The sequence below is a fragment of the Macaca mulatta genome, chromosome 4 (genome assembly GCF_049350105.2).
Source record: "Macaca mulatta isolate MMU2019108-1 chromosome 4, T2T-MMU8v2.0, whole genome shotgun sequence".
Lineage (NCBI taxonomy): Eukaryota > Metazoa > Chordata > Mammalia > Primates > Cercopithecidae > Macaca > Macaca mulatta.
Window position 1 is genome coordinate 69,929,832 of NC_133409.1, and position 18,429 is coordinate 69,948,260.

The 18,429-nt window shown below is 42.1% G+C and overlaps 1 pseudogene; it reads right to left on the reverse strand.

Annotated features, from left to right (window-relative positions):
- Nucleotides 1-6,384: 6,384 nt before the first annotated feature.
- On the reverse strand, nt 6,385-6,789 carry LOC704996 (small ribosomal subunit protein eS12 pseudogene; annotated as a pseudogene).
- Between the last annotated feature and the right edge of the window lie 11,640 nt (nt 6,790-18,429).

Consider the following 18,429-nt stretch of genomic DNA (forward strand, 5'->3'; position numbering starts at 1 on the left):
AGAGGCAAAGACATGCTGTCCGTAGGTGGCAGCCGGGACAGAGAGACAGCAGCCTGCTGGAGTGGCAGGCACAGACACCATGTGGCAGAGCACTGGGGAATGAGGCAGAGGTGAAAACTTAGTGCTGTGTAGACTTTTCTTCCAAGGATCTGAATTGTAAAAGAAAAGCAATCTCTTTGGTCACTGAGCAAAGTCTTGCCGTTTTTGTTTTTTTTTTAATTTTTGTTGTGGTAACAAAATGTGTAACACAGAATTTATCATCTTAAACCATTTCTAAGCATATAGGTCAGTTGTGTGTCAAGTATATTCACATTGTTGTGCAACCAACCTCTAGAACTTCTTTTTTTAAATTAAAAATAAAATAAATAAATAAAGAAGGAGTTTCACCATGTTGCACAGGCTGGTCTCAAACTCCTGAGCTCAAACAATTCACCCACCTCAGCCTCCCAAAGAGCTGAGATTACAGGCATGCGCTACCGTACCTGGCCCAGAACTTTTTCATCTTGCAAAATCAAAACTCTACACCTATTAAACAACCCCTTATTTCTCTAAGCCCCTGGCAACCATCAATCTGTTTCTATGAATTTGACTACTCTAGACACTTTATGTAAGTGGAATCACTGTACAGTATATTTTGTGTGTGTTACTGTCTTACTTCACTTAGCATAATGTCCTCAGAGTGGTAGCAGGTTTCAGAATTTTTTTCCATTTTAAGACTGAATAATAATCCATTGTCTGCATCTACCACGTTTTGTCACTTTGTCCATCCATCCATCCACCCATCCATCCATTCATCCATCCATCCATCCATCCATTCATCCATCCATCCTTCCATACATCCATCCATCCATCCATCCATCCATCCATCCATCCACCCATCCATCCATCCATCCATCCATCCTTCCATCCATCCATCCATCCATCCATCCATCCATCCATCCATCCGTCCATCCGTCTGTCCATCCAGCTGTCCATCCATCCATCCATCCATCCATCCATCCATCCATCCACCCATCCATCCATCCATCCATCCATCCTTCCATCCATCCATCCATCCATCCATCCATCCATCCATCCATCCGTCCATCCGTCTGTCCATCCAGCTGTCCATCCATCCATCCATCCATCCATCCATCCGTCCATCCATCCATCCACCCATCAGTCCATCCATCCATCCATCCATCCATCCATCCATCCATTCATCCATCCGTGGACACTTGGGTTACTTCCACCTCTTGGCTATTGTGAATAATGCTTCTATGAACATGGGTATCCAGATCTTGCTTTCAATTCTTATGGATATATACCCAGAAGTGAAATTGCTGCATCATATGATAATTCCATTTTTATTTTTTTGCCCTACTGTTTTCCATAGTGGATAAACCATTTTATTAGGTTGATGCAAAAGTAATTGCAGTTTTTGTGTTGTTGAAATGTGCACTTTGATATTAGAAAACATTCTTAAATAAATGTGGTTATATTATACATCATTTTAATGTGCATTTCTCACTTTGTTTTTTTGCTAATGACTTATTACTTGCTATTTATATTATATTTATTTTAGACTATGGAAATGATATTAGACAATTGGCCAGACACGGTGGCTTACACCTGTAATCCCAGCACTTTGGAAAGCTGAGGTGGGTGGATTACCTGAGATCAGGAGTTCGAGACCAGCCTGGCCAATCTGTCTCTACTAAAAATACAAAAATTAGCCAGGCGTGGTGGCAGGCACCTGTAGTCCCAACTACTTGGGAGGCTGAGGCAGAACAATCACTTGAACCTGGGAGGCAGAGGTTGCAATGAGCTGAGATCACACCACTGCACTCCAGCCTGGGCAACAGAGTAAGACTCCATCTAAAAAAAAAAAAAAAAAAAAAAAAAAAAAGATGTTAGACAAAAAGCAAATTTGAGTTCAAAATAGGTCATAAACAGCAGAGGCAACTTGCACCATCAATAATGCATTTGGCCCAGGAACTGCTAATGAACATACAGTGCAGTGACGGTTCAAGAAGTTTTTCAAAGGAGATGAGAATCTTGAAGATGAGGAGGGTAGTGGACAGCCATCAGCAGCTGACAATGACCAATTGAGAGCAATCATCGAAGCTGATCCTCTTACAACTACACGAGAAGTTGCCGAGGAACTCACCGTCGACCATTCTATGGTCGTTCGGCATTTGAAGCAAATTGGAAAGGTGAAAAAGCTCCATAAGCAGGTGCCTCATGAGCTGAGCGAAAGTTTTAAAAAATCGTCATTTTGAAGTGTCATCTTCTCTTATTCTACACGACAACAACGAACCATTTCTCAATCAGATTGTGGTGTGAGACGAAAAGTGGATTTTATACAACAACCGAGAAGAAACTCCAAAACACCTTCCAAAGTCAAACTTTCACCAAAAAAAAGGTCACGGTCACTGTTTGGTGGTCGGCTGCTGGTCTGATCCACTACAGCTTTCTGAATCCTCATGAAACCATTACATCTACGAAGTATGCTTAGCAAATCAATGAGATGCACCAGAAACTGCAACGCCTGCAGCCAGCATTGGTCAACAGAAAGGGACCAGTTCTTCTCCACAACAACACAGGACTTCACGTTGCACAACCAATGCTTCAAAAGTGGAAAGAATTGGGCAACAAAATTTTACCTCATCCGTCGTATTCACCTGGCCTCTCACCAATTGACTACCAAGCATCTTGACAACTTGTTGCAAGGAAAACGCTTCCACAACCAGCGGGGTGCAGAAAATGCTTTCCAAGAGTTCGTTGAATCCCAAAGCACAGATTTTTAAGCTACAGGAATAAACAAACTTATTTCTTGTTGGTAAAAATGTGTTGATTGTAATGGTTCCTATTTTGATTAATAAAGATGTGTCTGGGCCTAGTTATAATGATTTAAAATTCACGAGCCATACTCACAATTACTTTTGCGCAATCCCACCAACAGTGCACAAGAATTAAAATTTCTCCACATCCTCACCGTTTTTTTTTTTCTGTTGCTTTGAAAGTAGCCATCCTAGTGGTTGTGAGGTGAGATGAGTCATTTGAATATCATTTATATTTATTGAAGAAATGTCTATTCAAGTCCTTTGCCCTTTTACATTGGGTCATTTGACTTTTTTGTTGTTGAGTTGTAGGAGTCTTTATGTATTCTGGATAGTAACTCCTTTTCAGATATATGATTTGTACATATTTTCTGCTACTCCATAGGTTACCTTTTCAGTCTTTTGATTGTGTCTTTTAATGCAAAGAAATTTGTAGTTGTTTTGGGTTTTTTTTGAGATAAAGTCTCGCCCTGTTGCCGAGGATGGAGTGCAGTGGTGCAATCTCGGCCCACTGCAACCTCTGCCTCCCGGGTTCAACCAATTCTCCTGCTTCAGCCTCCTATGTAGCTGGGTCTACAGGCATGCGCCACCACACCTGGCTAATTTTTGTACTTTTAGTAGAGATGGGGTTTCGCCATGTTGCCTAGGCTGGTCTCAAACTCCTGACCTCAGGTGATCCACACGCCTCTGCCTCCCAAAGTGCTGAGGGTACAGGCGTAAGCCACCATGCCCAGCCAGTTTATAGTTTTGGTGCTGTCTGATTTACGCATTTTTACCATTGTTACCTATGCTTTTGGTATCATATCTGGGAAACACTTGCCAAATCCAATGTCAGCTTTTCCCCTGTTTCCGTTTAAGAGTTTAATAGTTCTAAGTTTTATATTTAGTTCTTTGATCCATTTTAAGTTACTTTCCATGTATGGTATAAAGTAAGGACTCAATTTGATTTGTTTGCATATGGAAATACAGTTTTTCCAACACCATTTTTTGGAAGGCTGTTCTTTCTTCATTGAACGGTTTTGGCATCTTTGTCAAAAGCCATTTAGCTGGGTGAAGTGGCACACATATGTAGTCCTCACTATTCAGGAGACAGAGGTAGGAGAATTGCTTGAGTCCAGGAATTCAAGACCAGCAAGACCCCATCTCAAAAAAATAAGAAGAAATTAAACACATCATTTGGCCATACATGCATGGGTCTATTTCTGAGTTCTCTATTCTATTCTACTGTCTTTATGCATACCATATTATTTTGATTACTGTAGTTTTATAGCAAGTTTTGAAATCAAGAAGTGTGACTCCTCCAGCTTCGTTCTTTTTCAAGATTATTTTAGCCATTCAGGGTCCCTTGAGAGTTTATATAAATTTGGGGATAGACTTTTCTGCCATTGGGATTTTGGTAGGGATTGCATTGAATCTGTTTGTGTTTTTTGTTTTTTGTTTTTTTTTTTAGATGGAATCTTCCTCTGTTGCCCAGGCTGGAGTGCAATGGCACCATCTTGGCTCATTACAAACTCTGCCTCCCAGGTTCAAGTGATTCTCCTGCCTCAGCCTCCCAAGTAGCTGGATTACAGGTGCCTGCCACCACATCCAACTAATTTTTGTATTTTTAGTAGAGACAGGGTTTCACTATGTTGGCCAGGCTGGTCTCAAACTCCTGACCTCAGGTGATCCGTCTACCTCAGCCTACCAAAGTGCTGGGATTACAGGTGTAAGCCACTATGCCCAGCCTATTTGTGTAGTATTGATATTTTAATAATATTATGTCTTTCAATCCACGAACATGAGAAGTCTTTTCATTTATTTGTGTCTTCTTTCATTGATTTCAGTAATGTTTTCAATGCACAAGGTTTTTGCCTCATTGGTTAAGTAAATTCTGAAATATTTAATTCTTTTTCATGATAATTTTTCTGTTAATTTCCTATTTGGATTGCTGTTAGCATATAAAAATGCAACTAATTTTTGTATGACTTTATATCCTACAACTTTGCTAAACACATTGATTCTAACTGTGTATGTGTGTTTGTGTGTGTAATTATTAGGGTTTGCTGCATATAAGCCCAGATGATCTGTGAACACTTCCTTTCCAATTTGGATGCCTCTGTTTATTTTTAAACCTAAAATAGATTTCAACATTTCTATTTAAAAAAAGTCAACAGAGGAAGTGATTAAAGATGGGGGTGGGTGAGACTATCCATGGTACCCATATACTGGCATTAGCCTAGTATTCAAGTAGCAGCTTCTGTTACCTCCATCCACCAGGATGCTCCAATAAAGATACAGGAGTTACCTGTATGGTTGAGTTGGAGAATTAATGAGATCCCAGTGGAACAGAAAGACAGGAAATGCTCTGTTTGGGGCTAAAAGGTTGGAAAACCCAAAGTGATTCTTTTCTAGTGTATTAACAGTTCCTACCTGCAGAGATGGTACCTGGACACACAGACAGAGGCACAAACCTCCTGGAGTGATGAGAAATCTGCATGATGGGCATGCGTTGCACACAAGACAACATGACCAACGACCTCTTCATCACAGCTGTCTACTGTAAAGGGCACAAAAATGAAATGGTGGACAAAAATACAAGGCCCAACATTACAAACTAAACAATGGTTTCATATGAGAGATCTACTATTTAATTATGATACGAGGAAAAAAAGATTATTAAAGATCAAAGTATCAGCAGAGGTCACATTCTACAGACATTGTGTCTTCGCTAAATTGGAGCTGAATATGACTAAAATCTCACATTTAAAAGTGGAAGTGTTTGGCCGGGCGCGGTGGCTCAAGCCTGTAATCCCAGCACTTTGGGAGGCCGAGGCGGGTGGATCACGAGGTCAGGAGATCGAGACTATCCTGGCTAACATGGTGAAACCCCGTCTCTACTAAAAATACAAAAAAAACTAGCCGGGCGTGGTGGCGGGCGCCTGTAGTCTCAGCTACTTGGGAGGCTGAGGCGGGAGAATGGCGTGAACCCGGGAGGCGGAGCTTGCAGTGAGCCGAGATCACGCCACTGCACTCCAGCCTGGGAGACACAGCGAGACTCCGTCTCAAAAAAAAAAAAAAAAAAAAAAAAAAAGTGGAAGTGTTTTAAAGGATTTCTTTCCTTCCTTCCTTCCTTCCTTCCTTCCTTCCTTCCTTTCTTCCTTCCTTCCTTCCTTCTTTCCTTCCTTCCTTCTTTTTGAGACAGAGTCTTATTGTCACCCAGGCTAGAGTGCAGTGCCATGGTCTCAGCTCACTGCAGCTTCTGCCTCCTGGGTTCAAGCAATTATCCTGCCTCAGCCTCCAAAGTAGCTGAGACTACAGGTGTGCACCACCACGTCTGGCTAATTTCTGTATTTTTAGTAAAGAACAGGGTTTCACCATGTTGACCAGGCTGATCTCAAACTCCTGACCTCAGGTGATGCACCCGCCTTGGCCTCCCAAAGTGCTGGGATTACAGGCATCAGCCACTGTGCCTGGCCAAAGCATTTACTTCAGTGAAATGATGGCACCTCAGAAGTTCTAAAAATGTGTGGCCCCTCAAATTCTTTTTGTGTGTGTGTGTATGAGCCAAAGATTTATTTCTTCATTTCTTGCATTTGAAGTACTCTTTGATGACATCCTTGGCCTGAGACTCCTTGCCATAGTCCTTAACTACTATACAACTGCAACCAACCACTTTACAAGGTTTCCCTTCTCTGTCAATTTTACAGAGGCCAACCATTCCCCTAGTTTCTTGTTGTCATCAACCTTAATTCGGTTGATTTGGTGTTCAGGGCAAAGGGCCTCCACGACTTGGCATACATAGGCTCATCACAGTTGGGTGCAAGCACACAAAGATGGGCTTGGCACTTGTCTAAGGCTTCTGCAGCTTCGCGAACTCCACGTGCGAGGCCATCGTGGATGAGGGCGGTCTTCAGCACCTCTTGTAAAGCAGTATTAATGTCCATTTTCACCTCCAGCAGCAATGCCTTCCTCGGCCATGGCGGTGGGTTACAGGTGAAGCCGAATCTTGAACACACCCAAGCCTCTGCCTCCGCACGACTCGGCAGCGGCTGGGAAAGAGCCTCAAATTCCTAGCATGTTAAAAATTTCTGCCTAGATCTGAGAGACTTACTCTTACCATTGTCAAGCCAACCTATTGTGTCTTTTACAAGTATTGACTTTAACAATGTTGACTTTAGTTACAGTATTGACTTTAGTTACTGCGTCGAGGTTCCATCTAAGTGGAATTAACTGTAAACTTCTCTTTGGCCTCCCTTGCAAAGTCATTCTTTCCACAATGGGTTATTTACCTTTCTCTGTTTCTGATGCAAAAGTCTCTTGGGCCTCTAGGGGAAACATCTTTCAGATCCAACAACTATTCTTTTTTTTTTGACAGAGTTTTGCTCTTGTCACCCCAGATTGGAGTGCAATGGTGCGGTCTTGATTCACTCCAGCTCGCCTCCCAGGTTCAAGTGATACTCCTGCCTCAGTCTCCCAAGTAGCTGGGGCCCGCCACCATGCCTGGCTAATTTTTGTAGTTTTAGTAGAGATGGGGTTTCACCACGTTGGCCAGGCTGGTCTCGAGCTCCTGACCTCAGGTAATCCACCCACCTCCGCCTCCCACAGTGCTGGGATTACAGGCGTCAACCACTGTGCCCAGCCAAAGACTGTCCTATATTAAACTTCGACATTTAAATGTACATATAATTTGGCACTCCAAAAAATAACTTGAAATTTTCATTCAGAACTATTAGGTCTGAAGGTAGGCAATGTTTTAGTGTCATTGTGGAAAATTCTGGAGCCTCTCAGCCCCAAGCATGAAAAAAAGGCCATTGTACCCACAGTTCAATTTCAGTTGTTTTTGGTTGAGCACCTCTTGGTTTTTTTATTTGTAGATGAGATGATCATAGCTGATTCTGCCTCTGTGGTCACTCTGTTCTCCTTGTAGCACTGTCTTCGTTGTGAAATTGTTCTGTAACTCTGCCTGCCGTTTAATGAACTCATTTCCTACTCATACACCTGCCTCTGAGAGCTCGATGCTGATCCTATTCGGAAACCTAGCAGTGCAGCAGTCTCGCAGAGTAGGGCTTCAGCCAAACTGGGACATGAGAAACACCAAGGCCTCAGCTCAGATAGGAGCAGTAACCACTGAGAATTTGTATTTGCTAAAGTCAAGAAGAATCTACCGCAGTCCTCTTTATAAAACATCTGAAAATCCTTAGACTTGCAAATTTACATGTAATTTATTCGTCCTTTAAACACAAACACATAGTATTTTTTTAAACACCAAAACCCCCAAACATTTATTATTTCACATTTTGTGAAGATCAGGAACCCAGAAATGGCTTAGCTGGTCCTGACTCAGGGACTCTCACGAGATTACATTTAAGCTGTTGGCCAGGGGCTGTCATCTCAAGGCTCATTAGACACTGGACTTAACTTCCAAGTTCACTGTCCTAGTTGTTGGTAGGTATTGGTTCTCAACTCACTAGGGCAGAAGGCTTCAGCCTCTTACCACACAGGCCTCTCCACTGGGTGGCCTACAAGATGGCAGCCTACTTTCCTCAGACTGAGAGATGAGACAGAGGATCCAAGGTGGTAGCCCAAGTCTTTAACCTCAAAAGTGATACCAGAGTTGGGCACACAGTCTGACCCTGGCAAAATATGACACATAGCATTTACTTCACAGCACTAATGCTCAAAGTTGTGGATTAATAGAAAGAATATGCTATAAATAAGTAAATATAAATATACTGGGGCCAGGTACTGTGGCTCACACCTGTAATCCCAGCACTTTAGGAGGCCAAGGCCAGTGGATCACCTGAGGTCAGGAGTTCAAGACCCGCCTGGCCAAAATGGTGATACCCCGTATCTACTAAAAGTACAAAAAGTGGCCAGGTGTGGTGGTAGTCGCCTGTAAACCCAACTACTCAGGAAGCTGAGGCATGAGAATCACTCGAACCCAGGAGGCAGAGGTTGCAGTGAGCCGAGATTGCGCCATTGCAGAGAGAGACTCCACCTCAAAAAAGAAAGTATATATATATTTTTTTGGTAGAGATGGGTTTTTGCCATGTTGCCCAGGCTGATCTCGAACTCCTGAGCTCCTCAGCCTCCCAAAGTTCTAGGATTATAGGCGTGAGCCACTGCACCTGGCCTGTACTAGACTTTTACATGACCGGCAGTACAGTAGGTATGTTTACACCAGCATCACCACAGACACGTGAGTAATGTGTGACAATGGCTCCTACATCACCAGGCAATAGGAATTTCTTGGCTCCATTATAATCTTATGGGACCACCATCATATATGTGGCCCTTCATTGACCTAACTATCTTACCCGGTACAGACTGTACTCAAATTAGTAATTAAAATAGAATGAGATGAAACACATACAGATGGAAGTTACCTGTTTTCATTTCCACCTCAAGACTCCTCTGAGAGCCTGCTGGCTGTGCGTGGCCCCGTGTGCAGCACCTTTGTCATGACTTAGAATTGTTGCTTATGGAAAATTCTGGAGAATCTCAGTCTCAGAGTTCTTGCGTTCATGGGGAATCATGATAGGCTTGGAGTTCAACCAGAAGAGAGAATCTGAATTAAGGGGGTTTTAATGATCATACCCAATTATTATTTTCAAGATAAATAGTTCTCCTCATTTTCCAGGTCCTAAGGACAGATTAATGGGTTGTAATTCCTGTTGTTTTCTTCAATTTGTCCTCTAGAAAATAGGTTCCCCAAGTGGCTAAGGCTGTCATGTTAATTGATTTCATCTCTTGTTCATCAGCTGTTGATTCACAGACAACACTCTCACTTTGAATTGGTGGAAGCTTTTGATTCCACAGTGACCAATGAGATAGATCACATTGTTTAATGCTGGGTTTTCATTGTTGTTATTGTTTTTGTTTGTTTGTTTTTGCTGTGTGTTTTTTTTAAGACAGAGTCTCCTTCTGTTAACCAGGCTGGAGTGCAGTGGTGCTATCAAGGCTCACTGCAGCCTCAACCTCTCAGGCTCAAGGGATCCTCCCGCATCAGCCTCCCCAGTAGCTGGAACCAAGGCTTTTTTTTTTTTTTTTTTTGTAGAGACGAGGTTTCACGGAGCTGTCAGAGGTGTCAGAACCAGAGCAACTCCAATTTGAATAGGAGCTGGGTAAAATAAGGCTGAGCTCTACTGGGCTGCATTCCCAGGAGGTTAGGCATGCTAAGTCACAGGATGAGACAGGAGGTTGGCACAAGGTACAAGTCACAAAGACCTTGCTAATAAAACAGGTTGTGGTAAAGAAGCTGGTCAAAACACATCAAATCCAAGATGGCGATGAAAGTGACCTCTGGACCGTCCTCACTGCTCATTATATGTTAATTATAATTCATTAGCATGCTAATAGACACTCCCACCAGCACCAGCACAGCTTACAAATGCCAGGGCAACGTCAGGAAGTTACCCTATACGGTCTAAAAGGGGAGGAACCTTCAGCTCCTGGAATTGCCCACATCTTTCCCAGAAAAACGCATGAATAATCCACTCCTTGTTAAGCAGATAATCCAGAAATAACATAGCCAATGGGATCCCATGCTGCTGCTCTGTCTGTAGAGTAGCCATTCTTTTATTCCTTTACTTTCCTAATACACTTGCTTTCACTTTCCGACATGGACTCACCCCAAGTTCTTTCTTGTGCAAGGTCCAAGAATCCTCTCTTGGAGTCTGGATCTGGACCCCTCTCAGTAACTATGCTGCTCAGGCTGGTCTTGAACTCCAGGGCTCAAGCAATCTTCCTGCCTCAGCCCTGGAGTAGCTAGGACTACTGCAGGCGTGCACCACCCTATCTGGCTTAAATTACATGGATTAGTTTTCCTATCTTGCCCTACCAAAACAAACAAAACAAAAAAGACAATGCACTGGTTTAAAATACGTCCAGGCCGGGCGTGAGGCGGGCGGATCACGAGGTCAGGAGATTGAGACCATCCTGGCTAACACGGTGAAACCCTGTCTCTACTAAAAATAACAAAAAATTAGCCGGGCGTGGTTGCAGGCACCTGTAGTCCCAGCTACTCGTGAGGCTGAGGCAGGAGAATGGCCTGAACCCAGGAGGCCAAGCTTGCAGTGAGCCGAGATCGCGCCACTGCACTCCAGCCTGGGTGACAGAGAGAGACTCCGTCTCAAAATAAATAAATAAAAATAAATAAAATACGTCCAATTTATCAAGAGAGTAACTTCATTGTTCTTGGGACCTGTCCCAGGCAAGCCCCTCCTGCTCTCTAACACCCTCACCCCCACCCCACAAAGGGATGAATAATTGTGCCAGTTTCTCCAAGGGTCTAGGGGTTCCAGGACACAAGACTTTGGCTGCTAGAGGCTCCAGGAAGACCAAGGAAGCCCTGGGGCAAGTTTCCCCACAGCAAACTGCATCCGTTATCCCGAGATTCCCGGGCTGCAGAGGAACGGCGGAGAGTGGATGAGAAGGGAGCAGGAGTGGGTGTCTGGAAAGGGTGGGAAAATCAGCAGCTCCCATGACGAATATATGACAAATAAGTAGTATATGGGCAGTGGCTGAAACGTTTGCAGCTTTAAGAAAGAACTCAAATGAGAGCCGAGCCCAAACATTTTTACCTGCTCCAAACAATTTCCGGAATCCCAACTATGGCTTGGGTGGGAGGGAAGAGACTCCCATTTAATTATCTACATGATTTTAAGATTTTGGATGACAATATACTTAAAGAGACTTGCCCTAGGCCGAGCTCAGTGGCTCAGGCCTATAACCCCATCACTTTGCAAGGCCAAGGCCGGCAGATCCCTTAAGCCCAGGAGTTCGAGACCAGCCTGGGCAACATGGCAAATTCCATCTCTACAAAAAATTAGCTGGGCATGCGGATCACGAGGTCAGGAGATTGAGACCATCCTGGCTAACATGGTGAAACCCCCTCTCTACTAAAGATACAAAAAATTAGCCGGGCGTGGTGGTGGGCGCCTGTAGTCCCAGCTACTTGGGAGGCTGAGGCAGGAGAATGGCATGAACCCCGGAGGCGGGGCTTGCAGTGAGCCGAGATGGTGCCACTGCACTACAGCCTGGGTGACAGAGCGAAACTCTGTCTCAAAAAAAAAAAAATTAGCTGGGCATGGTATGGTGGCACATGCAAAGGCTGAGGCATGAGGATCAACTGAGTCCAGGATGTTGAGGCTGCAGTGAGTCATAAACGTGCCACTGCACTCTAGCCTGGGTGACACAGCAAGACTCTGTCTCTAAAATAAAGAAATAAAGGAAGTTGCTCTTGCAACTCGTACTGAGAAAAACAGTGTTAGAACGGGGGGGAATTATTCTTCAACTTAATTGCTAGTTTTTTCAAACCAAGCCCATCTCATAGATCTCAAAGAAACCATGAAGCTAGGAACAAATGGTGAATCAGCACTTTCAGCCGGTTCTTATCATTAGTGGAGAAAGTCCACAGTGTCTTCCTCCCTAGACTGGAGAATGAGATATTTAAAGCCCTTAAATCTCTGAAAGTCTGGAGGAGAAGTATACAGAAACATTTTATATCCTCTTACCTCTTCTCCCTGACACCAAATTTAGGCATACCATTACATAGGAGAGGGGCCAAGATGGAATTCTCTGCATATCTCCAAAGTGTCTAGAAACCATTTTACTTCAATACAATGAAGTGTTGGAGATCAAAACTCCTCCCATATGGACATATTTGGGGCTAGGACTAGCTCCATTGCACTCGAGTCTCATTCTGCTCAACAATCAGCTTCTGGGTCGGGTGCAATGGCTCACGCCTGTAATCTCAGCACTTTGGGAGGCCAAGGCAGGCATGGTATGGTGGCACGGGCCTGTAGTCCCAGCTACTGGGGAGGCTGAGGCAGGAGGGTCAGTTGAGTCCGGGAGGGTGAGGCTGCAGTGAGCCATAAATGTGCCACTGCACTCTAGCCTGGGTGACAGAGCAAGACTCTGTCTCTAAGATAAAGAAGTAAAGGAAGTTGCTCTTGTAACTTGTACTGAGAAAAACAGTGTTAGAACGGGGGGAAATTATTCTTCAACTTAATTGCTACTTTTTTCAAAGCAAGCCCATCTCATAGATCTCAAAGGATCTCATAGAGGTCAGGAGTTCGAGACCAGCCAGGCAAACATGGTAAAACCCCATTGCTACTCAAAATACAAAAATTAGCCGGGCTTGGTGGCATGCACCTGTAATTCTAGCTGCTCAGGTGGCTGAGGCAGGAGAATTACCTGAACCTGGGAGGCAGAGGTTGCAGTGAGCCAAGATCACACCACTGCACTCCAGCCTGGGCTAGTGTCAGGCACCATCTCAAAAAAAAAAAAAAAAAAAAAATCAGCTTCTGGACAGGTATGGTGGCTTATGCCTCTAATCCCTGAGCTTTGAGAGGCTGAGGTGGGAGGACTGCTTGAGGCCAGGAGTTTGAGACCAGCCTGGGCAACATAGGGAGACCCTGTCTCTACAAAAATGAAAAAAATTAGCTAGGTGTGATGGTGCACTCCTGTAGTCTCATCTACTCAGGAGGCTGAGTGGGGAGGATCACTTGAGCCTAGGAAGTCAAGGCTGCAATGAACTGTGATCACACTACTGTACTCCAGCCTGGGTGAGACCCAGTGAGACCTTGCCTCTAAAAAAGAAAAAGAAGAAAAAAATAGCTTCTAATGTTAGTGAACACTATGTGCTGAGAGCTTTAATCATTATTGAAGCTTTTTAAAAATATAATTATAGAATGTTTATAATAGGAGGCTGAGGCAGGAGGATTGCTTGAGCCCAGGAGTTCAAGACCAGCCTGGGCTACATAGTGAGACCCCATTTCTAAACAGAAAAAAAGTTTACTTATGTGTTAATCTTGGAGAGTGTCTTGCTGCATTACCTTGAGTGTTGCAAATGTGAATATATATATATATATATATATAGGCAAGTGAATATATAATAGTTGTTATTATATATTCATAAGAATATATACTATATCATAAGAATGATATGGATTTTCTTTCTCATATTATATCATAAGAATGATACGGATTTTCTAAATTCAGAAAGTATGAACCATGCTCAAGTTTGTTCAGATTGAAATTAAATTTACTCTAGAAAATGAACATTTAAAACCCCAAAGTCATCCCTTTTTTCTTCTATTTTCTTTGTGTGTGTGTGTTTTGTTTTTTTGTTTGTTTGTTTTTGTTTTTGTTTTTGAGGTAGAGTCTCGTTCTTGTTGCCCAGGCTGGAGTGCAGTGGCATGGTGTGATCTCAGCTCACTGCAACCTCCACCTCCTGGCTTCAAGTGATTCTCCTGCCCCAGTCTCCCAAGTAGCTGGGACTACAGGTGTGTGCCACCACACTCGGCTAATTTTTGTATTTTTAGTAGAAATGGGGTTTCACCATATTGCTCAGGCTGGTCCCGAACTCCTGACCTCTGGTGATCCACCTGCCTCAGCCTCCCGAAGTGCTGGGATTACAGGCGTGAGCCACACGCCTGGCCCTTTTTTCCTTTATCTGACTCTGAACACATCTTCATGATCCATCAGATCCCAACATGCATTTTACAAACTAGATCTACGCTACACATTGGTGAGGACAGAAACAGAGAGGTGAGAGACTCTTGCAGGAGCATTTGGAAATGATATTAGCCAGGAAGATTATAGGTGTGTCCACTACTTCTTCATTGGCAAGATGAAGCCAAGGAGTGAAAGGAGCTTTGTACAAAGCACTGCAGAGTCAGGAAGTCTATTGTTTCTGTATTTTATCAAGTCTGATTGTTTCAGAGTTATCACGCTTACAAGCAAAACAAAATACCAACCTATTAATACTGTGTTGATCTCTATCTTGGCTTATTTTAATATTAAAAGGGTATTTCAAAGATACTGGAAAGTAAAGGAGGCTGCAAGTTTAACATAAACAGGTACCTTGGACCTTTATTTTAGCCCATCTGAAAATACATATTTTATCTTTTTTTTTCAGAAATTAAAATTTTCATTTTGAGTTCATTGTGGATTACCATGCAGTTGTGAGAAATAATACAGAGAGATCCTGTATACCCGTCACCCGGTTTTCCCCAATAGTAACATCTTGCAAAAATATAGTACAATATCACAACCAAGATATTGACATTGATACAGTGAGGGAACGGAACATTCCCACCCCATAAAAGAGGGATCTCTTGTTACATTCTTACAGCAACACCCAGTCTCTCCACCCTCTACCCTTCTTTAATCCTTAGCTACTACTGACCTCTTCATTTCTGTAATTTTGCCATTTAAAGTCTGTCATATAAATGGGATCATTTGTATGTAACCTTTGAGGATTGGCAGGTTTCTTTCCGCAGAATTCTCTGGCGATTCATGCAGGTTTTGTTGCATGTATTAATAGTTTGTTTCTTTTTATTGCTGACTAGTATTTCACGGTATGGGCAGATCAGTTTGTTTAACCAACATGTTGAAGAGCATCTAGGTTTTCCATTTTGGGGCTATTTCAAGTAAAGCTGGTATAAACACTCATGTACAAGCTGTTATGTGAAGCTCCAGGAGTGTACCTGTAAGGCCATATGGTATGGTAGTTGTATGTTTCTTGTCTTTTTTGTTTTTTTGGCTTGTTTAGCTTTTTAAGAAACTGCTGGCTAGGCATGGTGGCCCACGCCTGTAATCCCAGCACTTTGGGAAGCCGATGCACGCAGATCACTTAAGGTTAGGAGATCGAGACCAGACTGGCCAACATGGTGAAACCCTGTCTCTAGTAAAAATACAAAAATTAGCTGGGCATGATATGTGCCTGTAATCCCAGCTGTTTGGGAGGCTGAGGCACGAGAATCACTTGAACCCAGAAGGTGGAGGTTGCAGTGAGCCGAGATTGCGCCACCATACTCCAGCCTGGACGATAGAGCGAGACTCAGGTTAAAAAAAAAAAAAAAAAAAAAGAAGCTGCTACTGTCTTCCAGAGTGACTATGCCATATTACATTCCCACCAGCAATGTATGAGTGATCCAGTTTCTCTGCAGCCTCATCAGCATTTGGCGTTGTCACTGTTTTTTTCATTTTACACACCCTAAGACATCATTGTGTAGTGATATCTCACTGTGGTTTTAATTTGCTTTTCCCAAATTGCACACAATTTCATTTATTTGCCACCTGTAGATCCTCTTTGATAAAATGTTGCTTCAAGTCTTTTACCTGTGTTCTAATTGATTTTTTGTTTGTTTGCTTGGTTTTTTACTGCTGAGTTTTAAGAATTATTTCTATGTTTAGATACTAGTCCTTTGTGGGATATGTGGTTTGCAAACATTTTCTCCCAATCTGTAGCTTTTCTTTTCATCTTCTCAACAGGGTCTTATGTAGGACAAAAGTTTTAAATTTTGGTGAAGCCCAATTTCTAGTTTTTCCTCTTATGGATCATGCTTTTTGTATCAAGTCTAAGAACTATCCTGCTTAGCCTTAGCTTCCTAAGATTTTCTCCTGTCTTTTCTAAAAGTTTTACAGTTTTATGTTTTACATGTAAGTCTGTGATTCATTTTTAGTTAATTATTTTGTCAGGTGTGTGACATAAGTCAAAGTTAATTTTTTGCTTATGAATGTCCAATTTCTTCAGCACCATCTGTTGAAAGGCTGTCATCCACCATTGAATTACTTTTGCACCTTTGTCTTTTTAAAAAATACATCTACTTACTTATTTATTTATTTACTAATGACATCTCCATGTGAATACTTTCGAGCCTTTGTCAAAAATCATTTGGGCATATGTACATAGGTTTATTGCTATTGTTATGATTTTAAAAGCATTTAGCAAGCTAACTTAAAGGAATACAAAATAAACATTAGATCAGGTTATCCACCTTTCCTTTGTGTATTGCTAGTTGAGATGTTTATCAATTCACAGCCTAATCTTTTTTTTTTTTTTTTTGAGACTGAGTCTTGCTCTGTCGCCCAGGCTAGAGTGCAGTGGTGTGATCTTGGCTCACTGCAATCTCCATCTCCCAGGTTCAAGCGATTCTCCCACCTCCTGCCTCAGCTTCCCGAGTAGCTGGGATTACAGGCACACGCCACCACGCCTGGCTAATTTTTGTATACTTTTTAAGTAGAGATGGGGTGTCACCATGTTGGCCAGGCTGGTCTCAAACTCCTGACCTTAGGTGATCCACCTGCCTCGGCCTCCCAAAGTGCTGGGATTATAGGCGTGAGCCACCACGCCTGGCCACAAAGGAATTTAAGTTGGTAGAGGAACATAAAATCTACAGTTCACATCGTATAATACATTGTATAATAGCTTTGTTTTGAGTAAGCAGTGTTGACTCATTGAAGCAAAGTTTTCAACTTTGAAAAGTCCTCTACATTTTGTCTGGCACTCAACTCAGTGAAAGTTTATTGAATTAATATGTGAAAATACACATTTTAAAATGTTGGATACGTATAGGGTCCTTTGTAGAAGGGATTTGAAATTGTGAGGATTACAGCCATTTGATCTATCCTGGAAAGTAGATACCTTCCACATACCTTCTGGTATCTTCTAACAATGCATCCTGAGAAATTCTTTCTCCATATTGGACACATCATTTACTCTATCTTGGTTCCAGTCCCTCCTTTGTTACTTTAGAGTAATCCTGAATTTGAGTCAGGTGCCAATCTTAAACCTTGGTAAATGAAACTGAGATCTAAATAGCTGGCTTTATACTTAACTCCAAAGCAATAAATTCCTTAAGAGCTACAAGGATAGCGTTTGCCTATATATATATATGTGATGTATAGCTACAAATGGCTGAGCTTTAAGCTTCATCTGTAAATTGAACATTTTCTGTAGCTTCCATATGAATTTTAGATTATTAAGTACTCATGAATTGAATAAAACTGTTAATTCTTCTAGTTTATAATTAGCAAATTATAATTAACGCTCTAAAATAATCCATCCATCTCAAATCCTCACATAGAAAGTAAAATTCAAATAATTTACTCACAGTTTCTTCCATAGAATTCTCAAGAGGATAATAACATTAGTATTGGTTATTTGTTTATTTTCCAGGACATGTAAATGTTAATATTTTTATCTGTAAAAAGTAAAATAATATTTTAAGAGACGTGGATATTCCAGTACTCTCTATTCTGCTTGAAACAGCTCTGTGATAAGGGAGTATTAAGAATAACAAATTCACACAAGCACAAGATAGGAGAGCGGGAATCAAGTTCTTAGATGACTGGCTATCTCTGTGGGAACAATTGGTTCAGCAAGAAGTAGGCCTTTTATCCAGGGAAGACAAAGAAATCGTAATTAAGAGAGAAGCAGTTTCAAAGGTGAAGGTGAGGAGTTGCCAGTGTCAGCGAAGGCTCTGTAACTGGAAAATGAATCTTTAGGGTAGAGTTAACGGTAAATTTTAAACTGTTTTAATAATTATAATTATTATTGCACTTTGAAGGGGGTATCTGAACTCAGTTGTAAAATGTTTGACATTTGTGAATTCTTTTAATGTTATATTTGAAAATGTTTTGGTGCATGCACAAAGTGCTCAACTATGACTCCACATTTTATTGTTAAACCTCATGTGACCCGTCTTTCTGGAGAAGTATGTGTGCGAAGTACAGGTTCAGCCTGCTACACAGGCAGCGTGTATTTGTTTTTGAGAAATCTCAAACTGTTTTTATGAGAGAATTAACCCTCTCAGGGAAACAGTTCTACCAACGA